Here is an 18,685-nt window from a genome sequence, read left to right on the forward strand (position 1 = left end):
AAATCTACTCATCAAATCAAACATCGAACTTTTGCAAACGTACAAAAATACTTATGGACTTGTTTCTTGATAGAGTTATCTTAGGAACAGGCAATGTACGAAATCACCCCAAGAAAAGGTATTAATTTAGGTAATAAAGCTTTTTAATAGTTTGCCAGACTATATATTCCGGTTTTTATGATTGCACCATACTATTCCGAGCACTCCTGATTTATGGCGTTATTGGCGCTAATTTACTTAAGACGAATGCGGTTTACGGCCGCGCATAGACTAGGAATCCTCTAGACCGAAATTAGAGCAATTATTTCATGCAACCGATGATGCCAAAAATGCGAGGGTGCGCGGGACGAGGTGAGCGAAGTCCCGTGCCGTGATTGGTCCGTTCAAAGACACTGACGTCACACAAAGACACTTTCGACTCGAACATGGAGTAAAATTACCGTATGCGTGGCAGAGGGGGTAGCGCGACTATGCTCAGTCTGGAGGATGTTTTGTCTGTGCAGCCGCCTGAAATCGATGATGACTATAGGACTAAAGAAGAAAATTCTTACTATTACTGAAAAAAATGGGGTCCCAGACCAGACTAAATATTCCGGTTGTTATGATTGCACCGCACTCTTCCGAGCGCTCCAGATGCATGATTTACGGCGTTATTGGCGCTAATTTAAGACGAGTGCGGTTTACGGGCGCACGCGCAAAAACTGGATTTATTGCGGCTCGTTAAAGCAGACAGCTATGTGCTGCTAACGTTGTAACCGGGCAAATGTTACCGGACTATGCTGCCAACTCTGGCAGGTGTGGCTCACTCCGCGATTTCGTCGCTTTGCTAAAAGTACATCCGTTCCACCCCAATTTTGGGGAAAGCCATAAGCCGCGCGTGGCGCTGTCGCCACCTAGCGGCCATATCTGTGCTGATCGTAACAGACGTGTTTTGTTAGAGAGTGCGTCTTCTGTACCTAGTACTATTATTTATTCAATCAATCAATCAATTTATTCTGTGACTCTGGCAAGTCTGCAAATCAAAGAGTAAACCAGGATTTCTCAACTTTTTTACGTCGTTTCTTAATTAGAATTCTTTAGAACGACCTTTGGATCATGTTCTCGCCCGCATCAATACATTTACGGACAAGTACAGTCACCTGCAATAATATTTTACTCAACGAAGGCCGCAAAAATATCTGACTCAATCTTATTTGTAGAGCTATAAAAGGGTGTCACATTTTTGCGGCCTTCTAAGAGTAACATAGGTATTATTGCAGGTGAATTGCACACCGTTAGATGTCACTCTGATATCAGTGTACGTTTGAATTGGCCTGCTAGCACGATAGTTCTATATCTTATACCTATATAATAGCTCAGACATGTCTATAGAAAATAATAGGTAATTTTGACGCATATTCTGACTCCTGATGCTGGGTGTTCAAACAGCTACACCTCTAACTGCAGGTACTTCGGTGGACCTTATTATAAAAGGCATAAGGACCATTGATGTACAGTTAATAGTGTGGGCGATGGGACATTGTGGGGCAACGCTGGGCAAGTAAAAAGAAAAGCTTGTAAAAGCACATGGCAATCGTAAACGTCGGTCTTTAATGCAAATCCTCATAGTTTGCTGTACTGCATTGCTTGAAATTTAACAAACAAGTTTAGACAAACGCATAAATTACAGTTGACGTAAAACATGATAGTCACAGGACGGTAAATTGTGATTTTGACAATGTAATTTACAGCGACATCCGTTTGGACGTGATATGAAATGTGGTTATTATGACTACGTGTTACGAGTATGATGTTAATGCGATTTTAAATTAATAGTAACATTTTACGGCAAAGCAAAACAATACAGAAAACAATCTTAAACCGGACACGCCGAAGACCGGTATTGGCTCAAATTTTCATACTATTTGACATATCTTCGGATTGAACTTAACCTAAGAATTAATCTTCAGGGCGACCAGCCAAGCTGATAATCGTTGATAGCAATCAAAACTTAAATAATGTATAGAAATAATCACGTGACATTGTTCTTTTCGTTTGGCGTATCTTAATCGATGTACGATTGTGTGTTTGCTTCGGACCTTCGGCTGTAGGTACAATGTACAGTCACCTGCAATAATAATGTTACTCTACGAAGACCGCAAAAATACGTATACGCTCTTATGGCTCTACAAATAAAATCGTGTCAGATATTTTTGCTGCCTTCGTTGTGTAACATAATATTGCAGGTGACTGTACTGAGGTTAGGGAATGCAATAACCGGCCAAACTTCATAACCGGTTTCGGTTAGGGTTATGCCCGAAAAATAACCGAATATCGGTTATAATCGGTTACGGTTATTTTCGACAAAAAATGATAAAATAACAATGAAGTCATTAAAACATTACAAAAACGAAGGTACAGTATTAGGGAATGTGAGTATATATAAGTCTTTGTTTTTTAATAAGACACACAAAATACAGTAAAAGTAAAATATGACCTTGGACGTGATACAATATTCAATAAAAATATTTCATAAATAAGGGAAGTAATACTTTATTATTAAAGTACACGAATGACAAAAAATATAGTCGCACGCATCACAGGCAAAAAGGCAGGATTTTGTAGTCATTAGATGATAAAAACATAGAATTTTAGTCATAACTAAATAACCGAAAATAACCGTAACCGGTTATTCGAGTTTCCAATATTCGGTTATGAAATTTTGTCAAAATATTCGGTTATAACCGAATATTTCGGTTACGGTTATAACCGATTTGCATTCCCTAACTGAGGTTGACTGAAGGAGCGTGAGAAATAACGAACGTTTCCGAGAAAATGATTATGTATATGCACTATATCTTGTATTATAACAAAGGCGTCAGTCAAATGAGGATGTCTCGTGGTATTTTATAGGATCCTTCTGAAGTCCATCTCAGCAGACAGCGGCACACGGAGCCAGTTCTCATAAAGGCGACCTTTTCACTTTGCTGTTGACACTGGGAACAATCAGCAGCAAAGCGGAAAAAGACAATTTTATGCAGAACTTTTTTCTTCTCGTAGCGTTTTTTCTTCGTGTAGTGATGTCTCTTCTTTGGTCCACGTAGCGCTACGCCGTAGCTCGTAGCTAGTGCCTTTTGCCTTGAAGCAAAAACATTTTATTTGGATACTAACTTGAAGTTCGTTAACTCTGAATGGTGATGCGAAGTTCGTATCAAAATCAGTTTTAAACCATAACAATTTTTTAAATCAGGATCGTCCTCAAGTTTTCTAAATTGCACTCTCGGAGCGTTTATATCCCAAGATTTGGTGGAGCGACCAGTTTTTACGATACGACTGATATCCGATTTTACCTTACCGCTTGGCTACTGGTAGTCATACTCTGCAAAATAAAAAAAATGACCAATAATTCATTAAATCTTAAAACATGCCAAGATATAATAATTAAGATATTTACATTCCATCTTACTCAAGCCTACATAAAACTGTACCTACTAGCAACCTTCGCATTCTCACAGTTCACATACACCGCCCATTAACAAAGCTGTTTATAACCGTGTTTAAATAGACCCACCTAACTCTGCCAAAACACATTTTCTAGGCAATTTAGTAAAGCATTAAGCATACGAGAACATTTAATTTGAATTAGCTTTTGTTTCTAGTTTAATTAGTTAGATGCGTAATTATTTCAACAGGGCTATGATGCTATGAATAATGTGATGCTAACATTTTTTATATAGTCTGGCAAGCTAAACGTGTCAGTCTGACTTGGCAGTGAGAAATCGGTGCGACGCCTGTATTGTCACCTGAGGGCCTACTGCGACCCACGTTCGACGTGTTGCCTCTCTGTCGCACTTGTAAATTCGTATATAAGTGTGACAACACGTCGAACGTGATTCGCGGTAGGCCCTCTGATTGGTGCGGATGTGGGAGTGAGAATTGATGTCAAGCATAGTCTAATAAAACATGGTCTTCTCTTCCCAGAGTGACACAGGCCTACGTCACACTAACATGGCCGCTATATATAGCGCTATCGCATATTATCATATAGCGCTGTCGCATGATGACGTAGGCTTGTGTCAGTCAGGTGACCTAGAAAAGACGGGAAGAGAGTACCAGGCGGAGTATATTATTATACCATGATGTCAAGCATCCGCGACAATCAGAAAAAATGCAGCCTGCCCATATTTTCCTGATGGTGAGAGTTCTCCAGGGCTCTACCACACTGTGCTGTGGACTTTTTATCAGTTTATATTTACTGGCTGAGGGCCCTAAATATTTAATATTTAAGAGAACTTTGAATGAATTTCGCATATTTTGGCAAACGTTCCAAACGTAATACTTAGGGTGATATTTATTAGATTATATAAATCGCTACGATGCGGTATTGGGGCAGGTTGCTGACACACCTTCCACGTAGGTGCCAATAAACCGCCTACATCCTTAGGTAAATTTATCTAGAAGTCGAAGCAACATTTACCCTTCAGCACATTCCCATAGCATATTTAAAAACCGGGCAAGTGCGAGTCGGACTCGCGCACGAAGGGTTCCGTACCAAAACGCAAAAAAAAAACAAAAAAAGCAAAAAAAAAAAACGGTCACCCATCCAAGTACTGACCACTCCCGACGTTGCTTAACTTTGGTCAAAAATCACGTTTGTTGTATGGGAGCCCCATTTAAATCTTTATTTTATTCTGTTTTTAGTATTTGTTGTTATAGCGGCAACATAAATACATCGTCTGTGAAAATTTCAACTGTCTAGCTATCACGGTTCGTGAGATACAGCCTGGTGACAGATGGACGGACGGACGGACGGACGGACAGCGAAGTCTTAGTAATAGGGTCCCGTTTTACCCTTTGGGTACGGAACCCTAAAAACAGAAATAAAATAATTCATCTTCAGGATTAAACAGAAATAACAGAATGACATGTTTAGTGCGGCGTCAGAATTCCCTGGACGCTTGTCGCAAGGCGGAAATCCAGGGGGATTATCAAAGAATAACGGCGACTTTCACGGCCTATTAATGTAGTTAAAGATGTCTTTTGGAAGATGAAGTTGACTCATTCACTGTGGTTTTCTTAGAAGAATGATATCAGTTTTTATGTTTTGGCGGGATCCTTTGAAGCAGCGGTCGGCAACCTTTTAGCAACTAAGGGCCACATAGTAGTTAACAAAATGGAAGTGGGCCGCACTTTGTTAATATTTGTGACTTTATGAGACATTGTCATTTGTCAATAAGTATTACATACAAAATAGCCAGGGGGGCTCGCGGGCCGCCGGTTGCCGATTTGAAGGGTCCAATGGTCTCTCTCCTGGTATAATACAGTCGCCAATCAGATACATCGGAGCGGCCAAGGTGCTCAAAAATATCAGACTCACTGTCGCACTTGTAAATTCGTACTACTGCCGGATTATTTGCCGGAATATAGTGATATTGTCGCACCCTATCACCTTGGGGAATTGTTGTTAAAAAAATACGTCGCACATTCGTGCATCGCACACTCGTGGTCGCACTTATGTAATAAACCCCTCTGATCCCGGAGACGGTGATTTTTTTCCATTTAGTCTACACAAAATAGTAGAAATTAAAGGAGGGCGCCACTTTCTACGTAGCTGTCGTCACATTTTTTAGTTCCATTTTATTTAAATTCGACTGTTTTATGTCGCCCTATACCTACTTTATTTCAAAACGTGCTATCGCCAGCAGACTTTTGTTTTCTTGACACTTACCTACTCGTCTTTTGGCTAGACTAGATTTCCATTCAAAATATCAAAACACTTCATGAATTACGAAGCACTGAAAATTTTAAAATAATTTCTAATTGCCAACATTGAGTTGTTTAATGGGCTCGCCTTGGCGGGCTCTCAAACGTCTGACACCAGCGAGACTATGACGTTCGTAAATATGATTTATCCACCCACAATCGTGTTCGGGAAGTCTCCGTTCAAGAAATTTAGAATTTTGGAAGACATTTTCAATACCCTTGAAAACTTTATTTGTAAGGTGTTACTACCTTGTTACTACTGATGTGCCTGAAAGTTTTCATTAATGCGAAATTTGTACATTAAAAATATGGGAAATTTCTCATACTAATTTTTGAAAAAACATTCCGTTTCCAAATTAAAGTTACCTTAATATCACATGCCGATGGACGTTTAGGGTAACATTCCATTTCTAACCGCAGCTGCATTACTGTCAATTTTACTATGGAAATTGACAATGATGGCGAAGCGTTCAGTACCGGTAGTGCAGCTGCGGTTAGAAATGGAATGTTACCATTATCGTGACACACCAATACTCTGTACTGTAAGTACAAAGGCCCTTCATGAATTAGTGCGATATAAAAATCTAACATTTTTATGACCGCACCTGCACCTGACTGAAACCAGCCACACCTCTTCTTCTACTGCATTAGTAAGGTCGGGGTCACTAAAATCTTTACTAAAAACTCTCACCGGGGCAAGACAAATACTTGTTGTATGGTGCAATGGTGTCATAGAGCACCTGGTTTTGTACCCTTGTGTACCCTTCAACGGCCAAGTCACACAACATTAACTATAATAATAAAGAAATCGCAGTAAGGAACCTTAGACTTGGCACGACTTTGTCTAGATTTCATTACTTTTTAGAGATAAACAAGCAGCTCCATCGAGACGGCTAGTTTTTTACAGAATGTTTTTGGTGGGATTAGTCTTTTCGCGACATAATTTTCGGAGGAAGTTTTCCGGGACGTAAATATACAGGGTGTTACTGATCATGAGGCTTTAAATCCAGGGCTCGATTCTATTCGCTAAACTGAGCTACTTTTATTATGGCACCAACCCCGAAATCCCGAAAAATTTGTTTACTTTTTCATACATTTTGGCTGATCAGATGTGGACGTTTTCTATGGAAAAGCCAAAATTTATTCCCCGATTTTAGGGTTGGTCCCATAGTAAAAGTAGCTCAGTTTAGCGAGTAAAATCAAGCCCTGGAATTAAAGCCCCATGATCAGACACATACTGTAGATGGTTAATTAATAGCTTTCTTTACGGGTCAATTGCTGTCATCAATACAAAAATGTTGTTTTTTGTATACGTATATTATTTATGTAATGTCTAGAAATACGAGCGGCCGGTTGCACTTTGTCGGAAGAACCTATGTGATTTTTCTAGTAGGTGCATACCTATTACTGATTTATTGGGACAGGTCCCAGCAGCGAATACGGGCGGCCTTCTCCTAAGTTTCGCGGCGGTTTCATGGTGTAAGTCAGGTAAGCGATTTCTTATTAAAGGGTGTCAATCATATATTTAGTGTAAGTACTGATAAAGGAAACGAGTATGTCTTCTTTTCCTTGGGTAGGTCTAAGAAGCGCTAGCTGAACCTCGTGATAGCGGACATGGAAGAGAACAATCTCACACCTGGGGATGCCGAAGACCGGGCGTGTGGAGAAGATTGAGCAGGAGAGTGGACCCCGGCGCTAAAAGCCGGGAAAACGCTAGGCTGAAGAAGATTATGTATACGCATTTTCTATACAACTGTCCATTTTTTTCTCCCAAGAGATCTCTCCAGACACTATTCCGTGAGTCACCCATTGAGTCCAATTTTATATGAGATCCGACGACATTGTAGGTTAAAGGCATATATAAACAGTGGTATCTGTTATTTTAGTGGAATCCTCCTAGAATCGCCTCGGCTTTTGCCGTTATCAGCTGGCAAGGGGCCAGCACAGTGCAGGTGGGTCTGACCGCTCATAACACAGATTTTAATATCATTCACACTTTGATGCATTGTAAGTATATAACTTAAAGGTTTTCCAGTCAGTTACGAGTGTTGTCGTTTAGTAATAGAATATAAGAGGCATGACTGTAAGCTGCCAACTAGTGTATATTTTTCTTAATGCTTCCTGTACTTATTACGAGTAAATAGGTATATATCTGGTATATTTACCTATCTGAACAGAAATTGAGAGCGGTCAGGAGTTGAAACTTAGACTAGCCATGGCCCTATAGTAGGTACCTATAGTATAGTTGTTGTTGTGTTGTGACCTACAAATTCAAATTTTTAAGAAGGTATGCTCAACAATAAATGATCCAGAAAATTTATACTATGATTGATGAAGTATAATTGCATTTCTTAGTTTGCCATATTATTAATGTCAAGAGCGACGCTACACGTGTAATAATGTTTCGCATATGCGAAAACATTTGCACGCGTACATTGGAATAAAACCGGGAAGTATTTTGGGCCACGATCGAGGGCTGAAATACCACAAGGCCAATCTCTAAATAATCGACATTCGCAAGGAAAGCGTAGGATTAACTTTGCAGATGGGAAAATATGTGTTCTCACAAAACCATCTGCAAACATAAATTAGGGTAACTGCTCCATTGATCTAAACAAATTAATGTTCCGATGTAGGAAATTTATTATATTAGATTCATCCCGCGTGCACTACACGATCTTTTTTTATTTCAAAACTTTTTTTTAACAAACTTCTAAAAGTAAATTTAGATATTCAACTGTAGGTACTTTTTCTCCATTGCGCATTTATGACAATATAAAACGTATTTACTTACCTAGCTACATTGTTTTTTGTCAGGTGTTCCAAACATAGTTTTCTAAATTAATTTTTGTTACTTAGTAATAATATTTCATTTTTATTTCAGTATTTATATGAAAACAAATATATTTGATTTTAATAATTTTATTTCGTTCAAGGGAAAATCATATGTATGACGCCGTCATGTAAAACGATGATGGCTATAAAAATTAAGATGAAAGCAAGATGATGTTAGGAATGTTAGAATTAGTCACATATAAAAATGCAATCATCAATTACTATTATGGTATTTTTACCCATTAAATTGCGCTATCGTGTAAGCTTTCTTCAAATCTTGTTAATAAGATCACTTTGCGTCATTGCGGCCATTGCGGGCGTCATAACTTTTTTATAACTAGACTTTTAGGTCTTCACACATATAATCTAGACTCGTGGACGTGATCTGGGAGAATTGGATGATTGAACTTTCAGAAATATTCAGAAAATGTCTAAATTAATCCCAAGCTTGGGATTAATTTAGACATTTTCTAATTCATTTCTAGGTACTGTTTTTACATACATACATACATATAATCACGCCTAATTTCCCGGAGGGGTAGGCAGAGACCACGGATTTCCACTTGCTACGATCCTGACATACCTCTTTCGCTTCCTTCGCTTATGTTTAAGTATATTTTTACAAATTAGTTGTGTCGGATATTTATGAGCTCTTCGTTTTGCAAAATATTATTGCAGGCGGTTATTCGTTTCGGTATTTAATTTTATTTATTGTTAGAGCTTGCTGGCTACGACTAGGTACTTAGAAGCTCCAAGAAATTAAAAATATTAAGTATTGATACTACCAGAAGATATACAATGTAACAATTCGAATTCTTTTATAGTTAGGATATATTTAAAATAAGAAACAGACATTAAATAAAGGTTAAAGACAGAATTATAGCAGCTGGTGAAGATCCCGGCACGTGTAAGAATTTTATACAGTTAAAATGCACCTTAATTAAACCGAGCTAAGGTTGAAACTCAAAATGCCTCCTTTCGGGACCAAGAAGATATTTTAGATATAAAAACACAATAGTTTTTTACGAGTTTGCCTAAATTAACATGTGTCTGTCACCGCGAATATTTACCCACTTCCGAAGCGCGTAAAACGACAGACATGTTTTATTTTAATAACCACAAGACTAGTTAACGAAAACCTCACGATAACTGAATGCATGTCAAAATATAGGGGACGAAGTTAGAATGACAATATTATATATTGTAGATAGGTAATAGCTTTTTTACGAAGGTCGAGGAGATCGTAAAGTATGTACGAGTCAAGTCCGGATTTATCCTGAGGGTTGTGAAGTTGGAATATCGACAGAGTGAATTTTAATTCTTTTGTGCTGAGCGTTCCGACTGAACATCAAGCAACCTACACCAGGCTGCGTGGTTCACTCCGCAATTTCGTCGCTTTGCTACAGGTAGCTAAAAGTGCATCCGTTCGACCCCAATTTTGGGGTTTGCCATAAGCCGCGTGTGGTGCTGTCGCCACCTAGCGGCCATATCTGTGCCGATCGTAATAGACGCGTTTTGTTAGAGAGTGAGTCTTCTGTACCTAGTACTATTATTTATTCTGTGCCTACACAAAGGACGAGTTTTGGCCGAAGAGCGTCAAGTTACTCAAGTTCCGGCGGTTCCGCGGCCGGCTCGCTGACACTGCGGGGTTGCGAACTGCATCGCAGCCATTACGCTACGTCTTACGTAGGCGAACAACGCGCGAACGCGGCGCGGCGAAATCAATCCTTTGATGCCCATAGAAGTGTCCTACGTAAGCGATCTCGTTGCGAACGCGGTGCGGCGCGATTTGCACGCGAATGTCAGGCGGCGCGGCGCGGCGCGGCGCGGCGGCGGCCGCTTTCGCCGCGCCGCGCCGCGCCGCGTTCGCGCGTTGTTCGCCTACGTAAGACGTAGCGTAATTGTGGTTTTAGCTTCAAGATATATATTATAATAAATAAATATGTATGATAGTTTTAAGGTTTTATCTATGGGCCAATAGCTGTCTGAAAATAAGTATTTTCAATTTGTCATTAATTCATTTTCGAATCGGGATCTCACTTTTGTTGCAATAGGTAAAGTCCCGCGCGGCAACCTTATTATACATCGCAACTTTTAACCTCTGCATTGGGCAAACTAAAAACATTTTATTTCAATTGGATGCTTACCTTAAAGATTCACATGGAAAATATTTCCACTCAGATAAACCATAAACGATATTTTTATTTTGGTTTCGGACCTTGAATTACTGAGTGGTATTGCGAAGATTGAAGGCGAGGCATCCTACACGTCAGGTGGGATAAAATCTTAGTTTCACAGCTGTAACATTTGAAGCTATTTCTAAACTTAGGTATTATGTTTATCATATTTAGGGCTCGTTATATTAAACAAAGATGTTTGTTTACAATGTGTGGTTCGGATCCGGCTCGAAGGACCATAACATGTTGAGATGTACGAAACGGGCGCTTATGAAACCGCGCCCGTATTTATCCTTTTACAAATATGAGCTTTAAGTCTTTAGACAGACAGTCCAGTTTTCCAAGTGTGTCCGTATGTAGGTGTAGCAAAACTATCGCCAATATTAGTCAGGGGTTAACAAAGTCCAAAACACCCGAGATTTTGCACGTGTGCCGCTTAAATAGAATCTATTAATAAGTTGCATGGGCTCAAGTTTGCGTCACTACACTCACTACATCCGTTGCAATGTTGCCAACAAAGCAGGAAGCCGGGGTAATTAGGTGATTCGTTTCAAATAATTAATAACACGTCATACGTCATTGTAATTGTCGAGCGTCTTTCGTTCCACGCAACGGGGGATTCTGGTGACTAATGGGGCTCCAGTTCGGTTCGTGTTTAAAGGTGTAGCGATATTTTAAAGTCTTATTTATATATCGCTTGCTCAACTAGGCGGCTAGCGTTAGTTAATTTAACAGTTTGATTAAATTTAACTGTAGATAGGTTAGGTTAACCGTTTCCAAGGGTTATTTTTGGCAGCGTGGTTTCAGACAATCAAATTCATCGCCTGAGAGATACTTGTTCATAAAAAAATGTTGCTTGTTTATGATCCATAATTTCTTCTGTCTTTCTTCAGTTCAGTGTTTCTGATTCCCGATCTTCTGTGTTATATTATATTCCTTCTTCAAAAATGTTCACACTCTTTTTGCCTGCCTTTTTTAGACAATGTTTAAAAAATTCGTAAAAAAATAAGTATTCATGTTTTACAAAATCCAGTGGACAAAACCGGAGATAAAAGATTGAAGAACCGATAACCGTTTGTCTTATAATTATATCTGTAGTGCAAAAAAGAAGATACGATTCAAAACTTGTCAAAAATCGATGAAAACCTCGGGTAGCCCCTTAAGAAAGAAAAAGTAAAAAAAAATCAACAAGAGGTACAACTGAAAGATACCGCACTTATAAAAGCAAGAATGTCAACTCTTGACAATCTCTCATTTACCAACGACTAATACCAAGAATAAATATTAACCACCCCAAAAGACCGAAAGCTAACTTGATAAGATTTCCTAGGCTAGTGCCTGACAACCCACTTAGCAAAACACGAAATAGATATAGGCCGACTGTCCTGGCATTATGAATGAACGCAAATGCAATCTAGAAATACATCTAATGAGTTGCACGACTGTAAATCGCGGCTAATAGTAGTGAGTGCTAATTCGGTTCCATTGATATTAAGGTGCTGGTTCATTATTGAGGAAGCGGAAGTTTTCGATGACAGATCCAAGAAGCGGGAACGACAGACTAAAAGTAGAGGACGCAGACGCAGGAGGGGTTCGCCAAATCCATACTGTGTTGGGAATGCGTGATAATGAAAAAACCAGACAGTCATGAAATCGCCAGGAGCTTAAATCTAGCCACAACACACTATCTTAATGGTTACATCTCTTCTAAAACGTAGGTACATCATCATTATATCGCAACATAGGTATATAAAATATAAGAATATCCGAGGAAGATTACGGAATCGAGGGAATTAAAACAAAACTGTCTAAACTATTTACGATCGACCGCGGATCGACTTATCGAGGCTACATGTATACAGTTAACGTAAACAAATAGTTACGAATAACGGATACGCAATGCAACTATGAAATCAACACCATATTCATGTTCGTTATTAAACTTATTAAACATCAACGGAAGAGGAAGCTCCTAACAGTTTATAAAATATAAACTTTGGTTTATTTCGGAAGGCGTTCGCCCCTCCAAATTCTTTCTCGGAACGTATTCGATGGCATGTATTTCACTAGTGTCAACAGATGAAAGTGCCACATACGGATTTAGAAGATGGTGAGTGATAAAACTCTTGTGGGTGTGAGACCCGAGTTATTTCAAATATTTACTTCATGTTTTAAAACGAAACTAAAGCGGGCAGTCTAATTTTAAGAATGGCGTGGTTGGGTGATAATTTGTCTCAGGATTAACTTCCATCACAGCTTCACAGCGCGATCAAGGTACTTATAGTTGGCATATGAAAATGAAACTGCTTTGCAGTGTACAATTTAAATTTTGTAGCGAGGTCAAGGTTTTTAACCTTACCAATATCCCAAACCTCGCATCGTATTATTTATTCTCATTGTGTTTGATACCATATTTACCATAAGTAGTACCTATAGCAACGTGCGTTCAGGATTTTAAAGCAATCTTACGGCCTTTAAACTTTAAGTCCAGAACCCAGAAAGTTCTAGTCATTCTGCCTTCACTTTGACAGCCTGATACGACGACACGACACGTTGAGTTTTTCCTTTACTTGATTCACGTACCCTCTCCTGGTCTTCCCTTCTTGCTCTTTGCTTCAACTTTCCCTCCTGTTTTTGATAAATTCGTCGTGTCGTAACAGGTACCCGAGCATGTTTACTCTTTTAGTTCTAACAGATAATTAATCAACGATTTGATTTTCTAGCATCTACAGCTAGTTAACAAAATGTTTAAATCTTTGAAGATTTTCCAGCTCCGAAAGTTTACCGTCGACACTTTCTGTTTTTGTTAAAAAAAAGAATAACTTCGTCCGTTTCATTCTTGTGCTGACATTAATGGACTATTAACGGGTTGATAACGAGTCCATTCGTTTTCTCGAAGACAACGAGATTAAAAAAACGGCTTTGATTCTGATATTACAGTAAAAAACTGTAACACCCATCTGTTTGTTACACATTTGTGGCCTGGAGATATGAGAGAACAATTTAGTTAACACATTTTGTAGATGTGAGGACAATAAAATACTATGAATCACAATACACGATGACTAACCGAGCATTAAAATATAAATAACATGTTAATGTCATATTTCAAAATTTTACGAGAACTACGGTTATGATGGTTACACTTTCATCGTCAATCGTGTTATGCGGTACTCTCATCTCACACATATGTACCATACATGTACTCGTATATGCATATGTACACCATGCACTACCGCTTTAGTAAAGTATGGAAAATGTGGTTGTACTCTAGTACAAAATCAGTCGAAACTCTGAAAGGGACTCGGAAACAGTGGTAGCAGTAGCACCCCTAGAGACTTTTGTTCAGGACTCTGAAATATAACATATCAAAATCTCAAGATATAAACTGAAACCACATTTTCCATACTTTTCCTTACTTACTACTTACTTACTTTTTTTTTTCTATTGGTCCTTTTGTACTAGGTACTGCTTGGCAAAAAAGAATAGAAATTAAAAAGTGGCAACACTGTAGTGTCGTCCCTTTTAAACCAATATGTATAAGAAAAACGGGACGACACTACAGTATTGCCACTTTTTAATTTCCTCTCTTTTTTGCCAAGCTGTACGGGATCCTTTGAAATTGCGCGAGGTTACATACCTAAATGAGTTTTCTTCAATGAGTCTTGACGATAAGTATGATAATGACGATAAAAGCCTAATAAATCATCGTAAGCTCGCTTGGAAACTAAAATAAGTTAATTAGTCTATCTTTTTGCCGGACACTTTCTTTGCTGCTTTGAGCGTTAGAGTAGCAGGGGTCAGGAAACCGCGGCTCGCGCACCGCATGCGGCTGATGCGGCTCTTTGGAGAAGTGGCGGGGCGAGACCAAAATTGGTTGCAAGTTACATTTAGCGAGGCCCTCTGATGGCGCAAGAAGTAACGATTTGTTTACGTTGCGTCCGAGTTATACGTCGGTATATGAGACGCGAGGCCCCTCGGACCGCGAGGCCGTAGGCGGTCACCCACGTCGCCTATGTCTAGCGCCGCCTTTGCTTAGGAAATAAAATTGCGGCACTTTTGCGTCACCCATAAAATTAGCCCTTGAGAGTTTCTTTCATTGCTGTAAACAACATTTGCGGCTGGCAGTTGGCTTCTTCTTTTGAAAAGTTTGCTGACCCCTAGGGCAGAGATATATAAATATAGCTTTCACTATCCTACTCAGCAGAAAGTGTCCAACGACCCGATAAATTTAATAACACTAATGACGACGGTCTGGGATGGGAATAAATATGTTTAAGCGAGTAAGCGCCACTTACACCATCGCACTATATAATCCTTAATACCTATGTAGTATCACAGAATAAATAATGGTAAGGGGGTACAGAAGATTCACTCTCTAACAAAACGCGTCTGTTACGATCAGCACAGATATGGCCGCTAGGTGGCGACAGCGCCACGCACGGCTTATGGCTTTCCCCAAAATTGGGGTGGAACGGACGTACGTTTAGCTACCTGTAGCAAAGGGAAGAAATCGCGGAGTGAGCCACGCCTGCCTGGAGTTACCAGTACAATAATTTGACATTGGGTTCACAGTTTAACGGGTTAACCCCAGGTTAGTGGGATGATGCAAGTGGACCTAAATTATTTGCTCATGTTACAGGCCACACCCGGTACCTATATCTAAATTAGAGTTGCGCAGTCGACCCACAAATCTCTGAGGTCCTCTAATTATAATAATTATATGTGGGTTGACGTGAATTTCTGAGTCTTGTAGCATGTAGCCAACTGAATTCCTGCTTTAAATTAGTTAGCGCCACGTATAATAAAAATAAACTATCTTATTAATAGATATGGTGATGCTGATGTCCTATTAATGGGTCGGTAAGGAGGGTGAAGCCGTCGAATTGTGTTAATATTTTTTAGGTTCCTGCAATTAATTACTTATTTTATTATTTGATGTGACCACGAATTCTGACTACAGTTGGTCAAGCCAATTTCTCAGTCAGTAAGAACCAGGAAAACTATACTCATCCTTTTCTTTTGGGTGCTAGTATACTAGTGTAAGACAAAGATAGTAAGTATGATTAGTCAGCATGCTCCAGATATTGACAGCCAAACTGGATTGATATATTTGATATATATAATATTGCAATCTGTAACGTACATTACTTAGAGGCGGACCAAGAAAAGTCTGCAGCGGATTTGATAGCCCACGCAGTGTACCTAAAGTGTTATGTATACGTCATAATTTCATATAAGTTTGACGTTTAAAATAACGCGTGCACTGCGTGGGCTATCAAATCCGCTGCAGACTTTTCTTGATCTGACTACCATAGCAATATTGTAATGTAAATATTTAGCCACTTTCGCTGTCACTGTTTGATGCCGACTCTTTTATGAAGGTCGTCCTTGTCTACGTGACAGTGTGATAAAACCGTATATATACATCACTGTCTATCCCGCGGTGTTAAAATATGACAGTTATTTTATCACGTGGATAAAGCTATCAATAATACGCCTGCAGGACAACCAAGAATTATAACTTTTTTATGCACAGTACGATTAGACATTTAAAAGTTTTAAAACTATTACCTACTTATGTAATAGTTTTAAATTATGTTACGTATAACGTACGATACGACGTAAGTAAGTACATACTCATCAAAGAAAACTATGAAGTGACATGGAGAGTAGGTATATCAATTAGAATTAAGTCTCGGTGTCCATTCAAGTATGTATTTAACCTATATATTAGTCAGATTTAACGCCATAAAACAAATACTGAACTCTAGTAATGCTTTGAAGTGCGAATTCCATGAAGTCGGCGCTGAGAGGTAATCACTCGTCTAATTTTAAATCAAAACTCGCGCATCGCTTCTTCTGCATTGTGCTTATGGATTTATGCACAAATGTACAATTTGAGCGTAGGTACATATAAGTAATAATAATCTAAATAACTAATAAATTATAATTTTCACTACAATATTAACATAAAACTACTAACTAATCTAGCTTACTGACTAACTTATACTAAAACTAAACTAAACCACGAATTAAATATAAAAAACCTCACCAAAGTCTCCTGCCTCTGGAATGGTGCCAAGGATGCTGGCGGCGTTGCCCCTTTGCACCGCCAGACTTAAACGCTGGGCAAAGAAGGAGCCTGCTCTGTGGTCGCCCGAGACACCTATTAGCCGGACCGACACTTCTTTTATGAATTTTTTTGTGTCGGTCGACCATGGGCCCAGCGTTTCCATTGCCAGCGCCGCAAACTCGTACTCGTTCATTAGGAAAGCGTATTTGCGGCGCTTGAGAGTCTGGGCCTGGTCCGCGGCGGTCCCGGGCTTCCGAGCAGACCCTTCGACGTGGGACGGGGCCAGTGTATCGACGCAGGTAGCGTCCCACGCCAAAGGACGGCCAAGGCTCCAAGGGACCAGAGTGCAGCCATCCGGTCTCTTGCCGTCGGTGGCAGAGAGGCCTGACGGCTCCAAAGTCGCGGGTAAGGAAGCGGTGCTAAGAGCGCGGCGGATCAGGTCATTCAGAGTGCCATGCCGGTAAAGTCGCCCTGCACTCATTTGGCAGTACAGACCGTGCCGCCCCAACGCATCCACCGGTTGGGCGCACCGCCTACACGCGTGTGGCTCGCATACCTTTAAGCCCAGGCGGAGGCAAACAGCGATTCGCAAGGCTGATGGCTCTAGGGTTGAGCCAAGGTTTCGCGACGGAAGTGCGTGCAGCCAATGCCCAGATTCTTTTTCTGAAACGGCCAGTAACCTCGCCCGTTCGTGGTCGTTGTCGCATCTCTGGAAAAGGCATTGGTGGTGCATTTTTATGGTAATGGTGTCCCAAGCTGCTTGGCTGGATTTCTCCTCTGGTACCCGTTCGACAGGGTGGTCTGCCCGCCAAACCGATTCAGCGTCCCCCAGGCACGACACCGACACATTAGCGGTTGAAGGGATACGTAATATACCGCCAATGAGGGTGAGCGAGCCATAGGCAGACGATAAAAAGGCCGGCAGAGCTAGACTGCCCGTCAAACGGATACCAAGACCACCATATTTTATCGGAAGGGTAGCTTGAATCCAACTGGAGGGTGTGAATGTAACATTAAGAATTTTGGCGACGGTGTCTTTTAAAATTTGGTCAATGTTTGCAGTGACAACGGGGAATTTCCAGAGAGGGGCACAACGTAGGATGTACAAAAATTTAGGTGAGAAAAGGCAAAGTCGCAAGATGTAAAGGGCCATGTGTGGGTTAATTTCATAAAATAGGTTGGAACACTTATAAAATTGTTCTATTTTGGAGTTTACGGTAAAAGGGATGGATTCGTCCAAAATAGGGGCTCCTAACAGTGTAAGGCTCTCACGAGTAACGACTGAAATATTTGGTGTGAGGTTGTTAATATCGTTAATAATTTTTGCCCTGGTGTCAACCGAAATACTGTCAGAAATAAATACCTCACACTTGTTAGAGTTAACCGTAAGGCCAATCTCAGCAAATCGGTCCGAGATGGTTTTTAAATCGGCAAGGACTGACGATATTTTGCCGCCAATCGTGCCATCGTCGAGATACCAAATGTTGAGATCCGATGTGAGTTGCGTGATTATCGGATGGATGGCTAAATTAAAAATTACAGGCCCCAGCGGATCCCCTTGCTGGCATCCTACACAGGATGAGATCTCGTGCTCCCGGAACATAAGTTTCGTGGGTGCACCGTAACATTGCCACAAGTAGCCCTGGATCTCTGGAAGTTCACTTTCTATTTGCGAAAGAAGGGAACCTCGATCGACAGAATTGAAAGCGTTAGTCACATCAATTTTAACGAGAATTTCGAATTTCTCACTCTCAATAAAAGACCGAGTTGCGTGCACTGCAGCCTCACAACCACCTTTGAGTCCAAAACCTAACTGTGTAGGTTTAAATTTTTCCATAAGGCGGGAGTGGAACTC

The sequence above is a fragment of the Cydia fagiglandana genome, chromosome 11, assembly GCF_963556715.1.
Source record: "Cydia fagiglandana chromosome 11, ilCydFagi1.1, whole genome shotgun sequence".
In the NCBI taxonomy this organism is placed as follows: Eukaryota; Metazoa; Arthropoda; class Insecta; order Lepidoptera; family Tortricidae; genus Cydia; species Cydia fagiglandana.